This window comes from Rhinolophus ferrumequinum, chromosome 19 (assembly GCF_004115265.2).
Source record: "Rhinolophus ferrumequinum isolate MPI-CBG mRhiFer1 chromosome 19, mRhiFer1_v1.p, whole genome shotgun sequence".
Lineage (NCBI taxonomy): Eukaryota > Metazoa > Chordata > Mammalia > Chiroptera > Rhinolophidae > Rhinolophus > Rhinolophus ferrumequinum.
Genome location: NC_046302.1, coordinates 46,386,394 through 46,399,079, shown reverse-complemented (window position 1 = coordinate 46,399,079; position 12,686 = coordinate 46,386,394). Strand labels below are relative to the sequence as shown.

Below are 12,686 nucleotides of genomic sequence, written 5' to 3'. Positions count from 1 at the left end.
CAAGGAAATCCTAAACAGCAGCTGGTCCAACCCGCCCTGTGAGTATGTAAACCTTGGAATTTTCCGGAATCTCTCCCCTATCTGCCTCCTGTCCCCACTCCATACTTTGCTTCTCTCTAAAAGATGGGTAGTGCCTAGTAAAGTTGTGAGGTGAGCTATGAGTGTGGAGGGCCTGGCCCCCACTCGCGAGTCCTCAGCCCAGCAGCTGGCCAAGTGTTCCCGCGTTGACCAGGCCTGGAGCAGGTCTCCCTAATTTAACTCTCCATTCTCCACTTTCCTGACCCATCCCTGTGGCCAGGCCTTGGAGATGGGCCACTTGACTTAGTCCTGAGAGGCCTAGAAGCTCAAGGCATTATAAATCTTGTCTATTATAAATGCATAGAACTCTCTTTTGAAGGAGCCCAAGATCCAGGTGAGAGAGGCTGCCTCTGAGAGTGGAAGGGAAGCTCACTGCCTGACACTTTGTATTGCCTGACCCCTCAGTGTGTTTTAGCATATTCATAGGTTGCCTGTTGTAATATCCATTGGAAATCAAAATTAATCCACCTTCAGTCAGGCTGTTGGCTTCTCAGAGGCAACCCACGTGCGTCTTTAGCTCTGCTCTTTGCAATTGTGGCTTTTTGCACCCTAGCTTTACCCTTGTCTTGGTCCTTCCAATTAGTGGTCAGTAAGCACTAACGAAAGAAGCTGGAGATGGGAAGTTGGCCTTTGAGAGCCTTTTCCAACAAAGCGAGTTGATATTTTCCAAGTTGGTCTGATTTTTTTCTCTCCTGAACTTCTCACCTTATTGGCTTTGGTGGAGCTAATGTGTGTGGGCTAGGAATTCTTCAAAGGGGGTGAGTGGGGGGGGGCCCGGGCTGTAAGGTCGGGCACAGCCAGGGCAATGTCTTGTTCTTCTGTTTCCATACACTGCCCAGCAACTGTCTCACGTAGAGGGCATGCTTAATAAATCCTTGGGGACCGAGTGAACGCCCTTATGAAACCCGTCTGTCTGGTATGGACAGTGACACACAGAATGCAATTGTCTGTTTCTAGTGACAAAGGGAGTCGTTCATTTTGCACTCACTGTGGACATTTTATACAAAAATCTAAAAATGTGGGTCAAGAGGACACAAATCATCTTTCCCCCATGGAGCATTTTATTATTTAAAAAAAATTAGAAAAGGTCTGCACATCTGACCATGATGAATGTTTGAACCACATTTTTAAAATAATTATTATAGTTTTGTTTTTTTTTAAAGAAGATCATGTGACTATAGTGTAAAATGCCAAAAGGAGTAAGATCTTATGAGAGCTGTCTAGGAATTACACATGTCAGAAAAATTCTTGTTGGACAAGAAGTCAGGGAACCATGGAGCCTAGGGTAATGGTTACAGTTTCAGGCTCTGGAGCCAGCAGACTTGACTTCAAAAGCTTACTCTGGCACCCATGAGCCACCCATGAGCTTGGGTAAGCTATCAGCTTCTCTGTATTCAGCTCCTCATCTGCAGAACTGGAATAAAAACCTCCTAGGGGCCGGGGGACTATTAAACAAGGCATGTAAAGGGCTTGGCACAGCTCCTGGCCTGTATCCAGCAGTTAATAACTATCAGCTGAACAGCTAGGGCAAGTTTTTAGTGGCCTCCTCTCACTCCATACGTGTCCCACTGCAAAATGCCTAGGAAAGGATGTACTTGGTGAGGCATTTTCCTACAGAAAATGGCAAAGATCAAGAAGTTCTTCGGTTCCCTTTATAAAATAGCATTATAGGCTTTCCTGGGATATATGATAAGGACTCATTCTGCCTGGAGTTAAAAATTGATATACTACTTATGTTTAGCACACCTCTGTGAACCATCTAAAGAAAGTTCTACTGGGATGCTTCCCATATTGCATGTAGGTCACTGAAAGTCAGGTGATGTAATGGTACTAAATTAGCCAGAAAAGAAATGGGCAGGCAGGCAGGAATCCTTGCGATACATGCCGGGCCTAGAGGTGAAAATGGATTGCTCAGTAATTACTAGATGGAAACGTCCTGAGGATGGTGCCTCAGAGAGCAGCTGCAGCTACTGGACATGGAACTTTTCACACCTGGGATTATAGCTACCTATGATGTTATAAAATAATGAGGATATTTAAAAAAAATCACCAAATTTCATTGGAAATCAGACCTATACAAGTGTATAGGGGGTTGAAAACAAGAAATACAGAAATGAAAGACCCCTCTGACTTAAGTTTTCTAAAGGGAGTTGTTATTTTGGACACAAGTATTTCCCTCTCCCACCCCATGAGTGCCCATCTTTTGCCAACATGGCTCTGATGCCATGTGTAGTCCTTCACCAACCCACATCAACCAAGAGTAACTTGCCCACACAGGTGGGGAAAGCTGGGAAGGATGGTGTCTTTTGTTAGAAACAGCCTGATTTATTCATTTATTTCTGCTTTCTTAATCAATCCATGAAATGAAATGTACTTGTTATTAAGTACCATGCTGGGCAGACACAGGCTATAAAATAATTGAGGACCTTATAATGCTTATGGTCTTACAGGGGAGCGAGGAATAAGCGTACTGGTGGTGCTATGGGAAGAGCTCAACAATAGAAGGCTGATGAGAGAACTGGGGAGTGAACTCTGCCTGCGAGAGACTGGCAGGATTCTTCCTAGAGGGCAACATCTGAGCGAGGTTTTAAAGCATGCGTAGGATTCATTATGCAACAGTGGAAAAAAGACATTCCAAGTAGAGGGGAGACTAGGAGTCAGGGAAGATTAGGGTGGGCTCGGGGAAGAGCAAGAGGCATGAGGTGACCCACAAAAGAAGAGTCTATAAAGGGAATTGGGGTTGGGTTGTGAAGGGTCCTAGATGGCATGCTGAGGAGTTGGCTGTATCCTCTAGCAGCACTGCTTAGACCGTCCAGTGTTTATAGAGAGGCACGGCTCAATCCGATTTGCATTGAATGGATGTGGGAGCAGCTGGAGTCAGGCCCATGGGGAGATGAAAGCAGCGGGGCTCATGTGGACGTCACTTGATGTATCCAGCTGCCCACCAGCCCAGCCTGTCCACGTGCTAAAAGCCCCAGTGTGCCTGAACTTAATCAATGACCAGTTGACCATTTTCTGTTATGAGATAGTCCTGAATAAGGCATCAGGGGGTTGACTTTTGGAAGGACAGGTGACCACTCCTAGATGACATGGAGACCCTAGTCCGGTGAGCTCAAGGAGCATCCACTGGGAAACTTCCCTTTGGCCATGTGTGACAGGAGTTCTTTCTGCATGTTATTGTCTTACTTCTTAGTTTCTGGTAGGTCTAACAACGACCACAGAGGAAAGATCCCGGGATCCCCTGGGTTTCTACCTTCTATTGCCTCACAGGAGATAAATACTTTATGAATTCAGGGGTGGGAAAAAGCCATTGTGGTCAAAGCAAGCTGCACAAAAGCTCTCAGATGGAACTGAGACTAGAAAGATGCATGGAAGTTTCCAGAAATGGAGATGGTAACAGGGGGCAGGGCAGGCAGGGACAAGCCAGTGAGAAAATATGATGGAAGCCAAAGAGGGAAAGGCATGTTGGGGCCAGCAACTAGATAACCCCCTCCGAGGAAAGTGAAAATGGCCGAGAGATAGAGAGCTCTTATGTGCCAGGTGCTTCTTTTTTTTTCTTTAAGTTAGTTTTATTTTATATTTTGTTAAGGAGGGCACAGCTCACAGTGGCCCATGGGGGGATCGAATTGGCAACCTTGGTGTTATTAGCATCACGCTCTAACCAACTGAGCTAACCGGCCACCCCCCACCAGGCTTCTTATACAATACTGGTTATCTTTGCCCTGGTCTGGGGAGGAAGGCATAATTATCTTCCCTTTATAGTTGAAGAAACTGATGTTAAGGATTTGTTCAAGGTAAAGTTTCTTTGACTCTAAAGCCCACCATTTCCACTATTTTATACTGCTTGCATGCAGGTCCTGAGACAGAACTGGAAACATGTGCATGCCTGGGAAGTTTGAAAGCATCATCCTTTGGCAGTGAAAACCACTTAATGCAACTGGTGATGATGATGACGTCATCTCCCGTTCATCGCATACTTGCTATGTGCTGGTGCTAGACATTTTATGTAACTGAGCTCATTCAGTCTCCATTCCATCCCTCTGCGGATATAAGGACTGCCACAATTTCAAGAATGAGAAACTGAGGCTTAGAGAGGTTAAGTAACTTGCCACGGTCACACAGAAAGTGGCTTCAGTGTGTCCCGTTGGTATCCCAGGGTCTAGAGGAAGAAGGCCCTAAACCTCCTCCCTTCGTCATTGTGTCACAGGGTTACTGAGGGAGAGAGTGCATACTAGCCTCTTTGAAAAAGCCATGTGGTCACAGAGATGGATAGGTGGGGACAACAAGGAAGAGACCAGAGGGGTACATCTGAAAAGTAGTGGCCTGCTCTGGGGCTGGGAGAATTCTGGGTCAGGCTGGAGCCTGGGGACTGAGGACCAGCCACCCTGTGGGGACAGCCAGGAGACAGCATCTTATTTTCTTTGTATCTTTTAGTGCCAGCACATCACCCAGGACAGTTTATGCTCAGTGTGGAAAGAAGGCAGAGATCTTCTCTGCTCTGCAGCGTATCTGAGGTCCAGGTTAGACAGCAGGTCTGTGTCTAGTACTGATTGTAGAGAAAGATCATCCAGCTTGACTGGAATGCATGAGTTGGCTTGCCTATCGAAGAGACCATGTTTAATTAAATTAATTAGTTAGGCTAATCTGGATTAATAGTAACACATGCACACAGTACCAAATATAAAGCACTGGAGAGATGTATTCTGCAAACACCTTCCCACCCTTATCTCCGTTGAGACAACCACTGTTGCCATTCAGAGGTACATACGCATCCACAAGCATGTGAGTATGTATTCATTTTTCTAAACACAAATTCTGAGACCAGTTTGAAATTATATTTATTTCATGGTTTTTGTATCTTTACAAAAGACATTTGCATAAAATGTTACCATTTCAGATGTTTACAACAATTACATTTTCTAAATGCTGAGAAATTACTCAGTTTGCACCTACAGATGAATGCTTTCCTTAAAGCTCAGCGAAGCATCCCTATGTGAAAGAAATACAAGAACTTCAAATAGCCTTTTCTTCCTTGAATAAATAAAATACATTTGAAAAACCATCTTAGACCTAGTCTCTAGGAAATGGTTTGGAAGGAGTTATTATGTTCAATTGTGTTCATCTCCAGGGTCCTTGCATAGAATTTTGACTTTTCAAATGTTTGCAACAATTACTGTTTCTAGAAGCTAAGGTATTATACTTGGAGAAGCTACTTGACAAATAATGTTACAATTAAGTTTTAAGCTATCATCCGTCTATTCTGCCCCTTTATTGCACTGGCTGTCGGTACAGGAAATCACCCACGGTTAGAGCAGCTGCTGTAACATTACCTAGATACTGTCAGGGGAGGTGGTTTAAAAAGAAATCTAATTTTAATCTGCATCTTGAGTTTTGGGGCAGTTTTTGTCCCTTGTGCTTCTGAAACTGTAATTGTCATCAACGTATCTTTGAGAGCAGGGGGAAAAACCCACCTCTTTACATACTATAACAAAAAAATGTGAAATCTCCATGTAATTTGAAAGAATGCGCTACCACTTGAGTGCTGCTTCCATAGAAGAAATGGTAGAACTGTTGAAGGATGGACTGACAAGCATCACCTTCCCTGGCCCTCGACCCCCTCTCCCACTTAGAAGTACGCACCCCTACCTGAGATTTCTTGTGTCCTGTTCATGGGGGATCCACAGGGATGAGATAAGCATTCACTCCCCGGTGTGTGTGGGGAGAGATTGAGCGACGCCATGTTTTATATCGTGGACCCTCATGCTCTATATCAAGTCATGTTCACAATAATGCTGTATGATAGTGTTTTCATTTCTTTCCATAGATATGGGAACAAGAGACTCAGGGAGGGTAAGTAATTTAGCCAAGTTCACAACAGCTTTTTTAGAAATGTGATTTTCATATAGGATCAAATGAGGGCACAATGATTCCTCTTTTCACCAAAACTGGGTGCCTCCTATGCCGACGCTTAGGTCTGTACATGGGGGCATGAAAGATGCTTCTTTGAAGCAGCTGTTTTGCATTTAAAAAGGAGCCAAGGATGTGGTACCCACCTTGGCTTCTGTACCCTTTTCTCTTCATGGTTAGTTTCTTATGAGGATGTTTGAACACAAAAAAGGGGCTTCTCAATGCATGAGAGGATCAATGTAAACTTGTGAAGAATCCTTTATATCTTTGTTTCAAAATCCCATTTTGTTCTGTTTTACAATTTTACATGCAAAAGGGTCTAAGTCCTGTTGGAGGTGGTGTAAGATGAGCGAGTGTCTGGCTTGGGGTATCTGTACTTCTGTTTTGAGGAGGGCAGTTTTGAAGCAAGTCTTTCTGTAGCTGGAAGAGGTTGGGTGGAGAGTATCTTAGGAGTTACAGGCAGATCAAGAATGTAATTAGCACTTTCTCCCTGATAGCAACTGGAGTAGAAGGAGCCAGGGCAGGCTCAGAGGCGAGAGAAAGGTAACCGATCTTCCCCACAATATCTTTGATGCTCACACCAGTTATCTGATACCTGGCTCAATTCCTATGCAGAAGTTTGCCCATCTTTTTGTTCTTGCTCTGAGTTCAAGCTGCTTATTGAAAAAAAGAAACTCAACCATTATGTGTGCTACTTCCTTGACAAAGAGTTGTATTTCTTGTATTTTTACAGAAGGAAAACATCAAACAAAAGTGAGTAGAGAGCGTCCTTTAACTCTTCACATCTATGATCATCTATGATTAAAAAAAGCCTTCCTAATTGGAACTAAGTCACCACAAACAGGTACCACTGCTCTCCTGGGGCCAGGTGCTACCACAAGGGCAGTCTGAGTGCAGAAGATGGAGAGTATGCTTCTTTTCTTGGAGAACTGGCATGACATATAGTACATGCAAGTGTAGGTAGGGATATCCAAGTACCTGAAGTAGCCCCCAAGGTGGTCAGTGAATTCTGCTGGTTTTAGCTCAGATCTTGGACAGTCCTTCCCTCATCTGCCTGGGAAAGGAGGCTTTTCTGATCCTGCAGCATCACCTGCACTCACAGATGTCTCATCTCTTAACCTCTCCTCTGCTTTCCCCATTCTCTGTAACAACTAGGATTTACAACTAAATAGGGACCTTGTAACATTAAATTTACTTTTTAATCTTTGTAAGAGCACCCTTCAACTCTTTAGTCTTATGTTGGATGGCTACGCGTTTAGCAATTTCAGGTAGGCTTTGCAAGACTATGGAAACGGCATCTATTATAGATACTGTGCAAGGCTCGCTGTGAAAAAGCGAGAGTTGCAAACCGCATTAGACCTTTAGATAGTGGCTGCGAGCACTTATCAAAGGACTCTCTCTTTGTGAGCTCAATGTGGAAAGAGATGCTGGTCCCACGTAGGTCTTTGCAGTTGATAATCACTATCTTTAGGGCCATCTTTGGGGGAAAAACTGACAACCATATAAATCTTACATTTTTATAGTACTTCAATCTTTTTTCAAAGTGCTCTCACATCTATTATCCCATCTTGACCTCCCAAGGAAACTGAGTTGGGCACAGCAAGTATTTCTATCCTGATTTCACAGATAAGACACAAAGGAGGTTAAATCACACAGCAAGACAGGAGACTGAGGCCAAACATCTATGTCTGATGTTAAGACTGCTAGTCCCTCTACTAAAAAAACACACACACACACACACAAAAACTCCCCAACAACACAAAACACCCTCCGTTTTTCTTCTCTGCAATCTAACTCCTACTGCTGAAATCACTTTATTTAAAGCAATGTTTCTCAACCTGTACCTGCAGATTTAAGTCACTTGGGCAACTGAAAAATAATGCCAGTTCCCAGGTGCCACCCCAGCCCAATTGCATCGGGATCTTGGGGGTAGTTGCCAGGCATCTGCGTGTCTTAAAGCTCCTCAGGTGATTCTGACGTACAGTGAGGATCAAAAACCATTGCTAGAAGCTGACCAGTGGCAAGCCTCCCATCAAATTCAATGGTTTTTCTTTGCTACTAGCCTGGACCCATTGGACAATGATTTCTTCTTTAAACTCGCTCTTCTTTTGGTTTCCATGGAATGACACTCTCTCTGTTCCCTGTTCTTCTCTGATGGTGCCCTCCCTGTCTTATTTTCTTCATCGTTTTTGTTTTGTTCTCCCAACTTACATGACTTCAGCCTTGTTTTTTTCCTCTGCATGGTCACACAGGGTACAGGGAATGGTGTGGGAGGTTGTGCAAAGCATCATTTGGTTTCCAGGGCTTGGACATTAGAACATAAGCTATGCAAGAGCAAAAAGGCTTTATTCTGATCACCACTTCAGTTCTGGAACCTAAGATAGTTCTAGAACCTACAGAAGACACATGCCCAATAACTGGATGAATAAGTACATCTACTTGACTGAATCTCATACCTGTGTATACAGTCCTGACCTGTATTCCAGCCCTGCCCCTCTAAACCCGTCTCCTGGATGTGCCACTATCTTCTCAAACCTAATCTGTTCAAAACTGAGCACATCATCTTCCTTCCTCCTATAGAATAGTTCTTTAAAATGTTTTCTGACCATTTTACAGCATCCAATAGCCTCATCCTTCCTATACTGCAAATCAGTTTTCAATCCTCTTTCTCCTTTGCCCAGGCTTGTGTCATGGTCTCCCAATTTGGCTGACACTGTCCAGCCCGTGGCCTCTGCTGGGGAAGCAGTGGTGAGGCTGTCCTCTGGGCACTGACTGGACCAGGAGTGGGTCCACCCGTCCATCAGCTGTTTGCCCATGTAGTGACCATGGAGAAAGGCTCTCAGTTCCTTGGAACATGGAGGGAGAAGGTGGAGAGCATCTTTGAACTTATCTGAATACTATGCCTTCATTTACTAAATGTTTAATGAAAACACACTGTGTCCCAAGCAATGTTCCATGTCCTGGTGACCCATTGGTGAAGTATACAGACAAGGTCTGCTGCCCTTGCACTTGTGCACTAGACCCTGTCTGCTCTTGTCTGCTCAAGGGCATTGGTTCAGCAATTCTCTTGCATCATCAAATTATTGCTCTCTGCTACTACACTCCCAACAGCCTACTAACATACTTACATACTTTCATGTCTTCCACCTTAAAAAAAAATTCTTCTCTTGACTTGCACTTTCTCCATCAGCTACCAACCCAACTTTCTGTCTCTTTTTATAGCAAAACTCCTCAAAAGAGTTGTATTTTTTAAAACTTTATTGTGGAATAATTGACAAATATAATTAAGTGTACAATGGAATGATTTAATGTACATACATATATTCATTGTAGAATGATTACCAAGAGCAAGATAATTAATGCATCCATCATCTCACATAGTTAGCATAGTTGACCTTGAAAAAATTTTTTATTAAAATATAGCTAACATACCATATTGTGTTAGTTTCAGGGGTACACCATAGTTACTCAACATTTATATACCTAAAGAAGTGATCACCATGGTAAATCCAGCAACCGTCTGACACTGTACCATGCTGTCACCATATTATTGACTGTATTCCCTATACTGTACATTATATCCCCATGACTTTCTTATTTTATAGCTGGAAATTTGGACTTCTTTCCCCTTTTCCTCCTTTTTAAATTTATCACTTACAGTTGACATTCAATATTATTTTATATTAATTTCAGGTGTATAGCATATTGGTTAGACATTTATATAATTTAAGAAGTGATTCCCCCTGACAAGTCTAGTACCCACCAGGCACTATACGTAGTTATTACCGTATCATTGATTATATTCCCTATGCTTTACTTTACACCCCCATGACTATTTTGTAACTATCAAATTGCCCTTTTTAATCCCTTCACCTTTTTCACCTGCCTCCCAACCCCCTCCCATCTATCACCCCAAGAAATCTAGTACCCAACTGCCATCATACATAGTTATTACAATATTATTGACTATATCCTTTATGCTATACCCTCCATCCCCGTAAGTATTGGGTGTTTTCTGCTACCTTGTCTTCCAAATTGCTGATTCAGTCATCTGCTTCATCTAGTCTGCTGGTGATTCCTTCTAGTGCATTCTTCATTTCAGTTATTGTATTCTTCACTTCTCATTGGTTCTTTTTTATGCTTTCTATGTCCTTTTTTATGCTTGCAATCACTTTGTTGAAGTTCTCACTAAGTTCGTTGAGCATACTTATAACCATTGTTTGAACTGTCTCTGATTGGTTACTTGCCTCCGTTTAGTTCTTTTTCTGGATTTTTTCTTGTTCTTTCATTTGGGACCCATTTCTTTGTTTCCTCATTTTGGCTGCCTCTCTATGTTTATTTTTATGTTTTAGGTAGATCTGCTATGTCTCCCAGTCTTGGCCAGGTGGCCTTATATAGTAGGTGTCCTGTGGGGCCCAGTGGCACGGTACCTTGGTTGCCTGAGCTGGGTGCTCCAGGAGTGTCCCTTGTGTGGATTGTGTGTGCCGTCCTGTTATAGTTGAGACTTGATTGCTATTGCCATGTTAGTAGGTGGGATTGACCCTCAGGTTTACTGGCTGTGGGGTTTGCTTATGGGCTGCTGTGTTTCAGGCAGGCTCCGGTGCCTGTTGAGACCATCCTTTGTGTGTGCCACTTGTGGGGCTAATTGGGCAGTGCTCTGCTATGGTCTGAAGCCAACCCCGAAGTATTTCGGTCCTGGGACCTCTTGGGAGGGGCTCTGGTGCAGGCCCAGGTCAGCCACTGCCTGTGACTGACCAGGGGCTACCTGGTAGGAGCTACAAAGCACTCTGTAGTTGTTTGCTGCCTATGCTTAACCTGGAGGCATGTGGGAGAGGCCACACTGTGAACTGAGGATGGCTGCCACCAGTACCAGGCCTGGGGTATGTAAAAAGTCAGGACATCCAGAGGCCTGCTGCCACCTGCCAGCTCCCTTAAGGTTCAGCCACTGATAAAGCCTCATGCGGTTTGCAAGTTGGGTGAGGCAGGGTCTCAGGGAGTCACTAGAGTGGGAAGAGTTGTGGTCACCATGTTAATGTCGACTCTGGTTTGGTGCCAGTGCTGAGCCTGGAGTGACTCAGCAAAAGTCTCAGAGCACACTGAGGCCCATAGCTGCCCACCTAAGGCCTGTGGACTCCGATAGTTTTCCAAGAAAGAGTGCAATGTGGGAGGGGTTGGCTGCTTACAGAGAAAGAGCCTCCGGTGGTATGTGAATTGGGAGGGGCGGGGTCCCAGCTGAGTCAGCAGGGTGGAGCAGTGGAGCTCACCAGGCCAATCAGATTCAGATCTGGCCTGTGGGGGTGGGCTCAACATAGGAAAGATGGCTCCCACCTGCTGGCTGCACAGGAGTAGGATCCTTCACCGTAAAAATGCCAACTGTTCTCCATTTCTCCTCCTGAAGCCACATACCTGAACCTACCCCCATATGTCTCCAAGGCTCCCCCGAGTCACTGTCCCTTTATTGGAGCCCTAGATGAGTGCCTGAGAACGAGTGGGTCTGTGCATGGGCCATGTAAGAGAACGTCTGAGTTTCTCGCAGTATTCTATCCCACCCAAACAGTCGGACTCCTGTTTTTCATAGTCAGATGTTGTGGGGGTCTCCTCTTCCTGGCACCAGCACTCCAGGCTGGGGAGCCTGGTGTTGGGGGCTGGGGTCCTTGGGGGTGGGGAACCTCCGTGGCTGAGATATCCTTCCTGATTCTCAACCACCACAGGGAGTTTTGGGGCCCATTCTGCATCTCTGTCCCTCCTACCAGTCTTTACATGGCTTCTAATTTTTAGTTGTAGGACTTCTGTTTGGCTATACTTTAGATGGTTCACCAGGTTGATTGTTATGTCATTTAGTTGTAATTTTACTGTGTTCATGGAAAGACACAGGTATGGTGTTTATCTACTCCGCCATCTTGGATCTCTCTCTTCAACTCTTGTTTTTTTAATGGTGAGAATGTTTCAGATATACTCTCAGCAACTTTCAAGTATACCTACTGTGTAGTTAATGTACTAGTTAATAATGTGATATGGTATACTTGAAAGAGTTGTCTGTTCTTTTTTTTCCCCCCCTTTTTCCGCCTCGCTCCACCCCTACTCTAGTTCAAGCCGTTGTTTCTCAGCACAACTCCTTGGCCCGTGCTGGTATTATGAATCTTGTGCTCCTCCCAGCTGAGGCAGTCGGTCACCGGTCGTAGGTCGTGGCCACTCACGCTGGGACACAGCATCCCGCAGCAGTCCAGGGCAGCTCACGGCAACCTCTGGCTGCTCCCTGCAGCCCAGCTACAGGGAGAGCTGTTGTTCACAATCTTAGCTGTAGAGGGCGCAGCTCACTGGCCCGTGTGGGATTCGAACTGGCGACCTTGGTGTTAGGAGCATGGCGCTCCAACCACCTGAGCCACTGGGCCGGCTCAAGAGGTGTCTGTTCTTGATGTTTCCAACTCTCCCCAGAACCAATTCTAATCAGACTTTTGTCTGTATCCTTCCACAGAACCCACTCCTGCCAAGATAACCAACAACTTCCCAATTGCTAAACTTAATGGTTCATCTTCAGTCCCAAGCTTACTGGATTATCAGCATCATTTTTGATACAGGTGATCACTCCCTTCTTAGGACATTTTGTCTCTAGGTTCAGGGACTTCATGCTCCAGTAAGTTTTCTTTCTCCCTTATTGGTTGTTTCTTCTCAGTTCTTTGCTGGATTCTCCTCGTCTCCCA

The 12,686-nt window shown here is 44.6% G+C and overlaps 1 protein-coding gene and 1 long non-coding RNA gene across 4 annotated transcripts in view; both read left to right on the top strand.

The window, feature by feature from the left end:
* Nucleotides 1-12,686, top strand: part of LOC117011643 (uncharacterized) — a 193,559-nt gene that overhangs the window by 57,095 nt on the left and 123,778 nt on the right. The gene's annotated exons all lie outside the window — the stretch shown is intronic.
* LOC117011645 (uncharacterized) overlaps nt 1-12,686 on the top strand; it is a 65,468-nt gene that overhangs the window by 2,070 nt on the left and 50,712 nt on the right. The gene's annotated exons all lie outside the window — the stretch shown is intronic.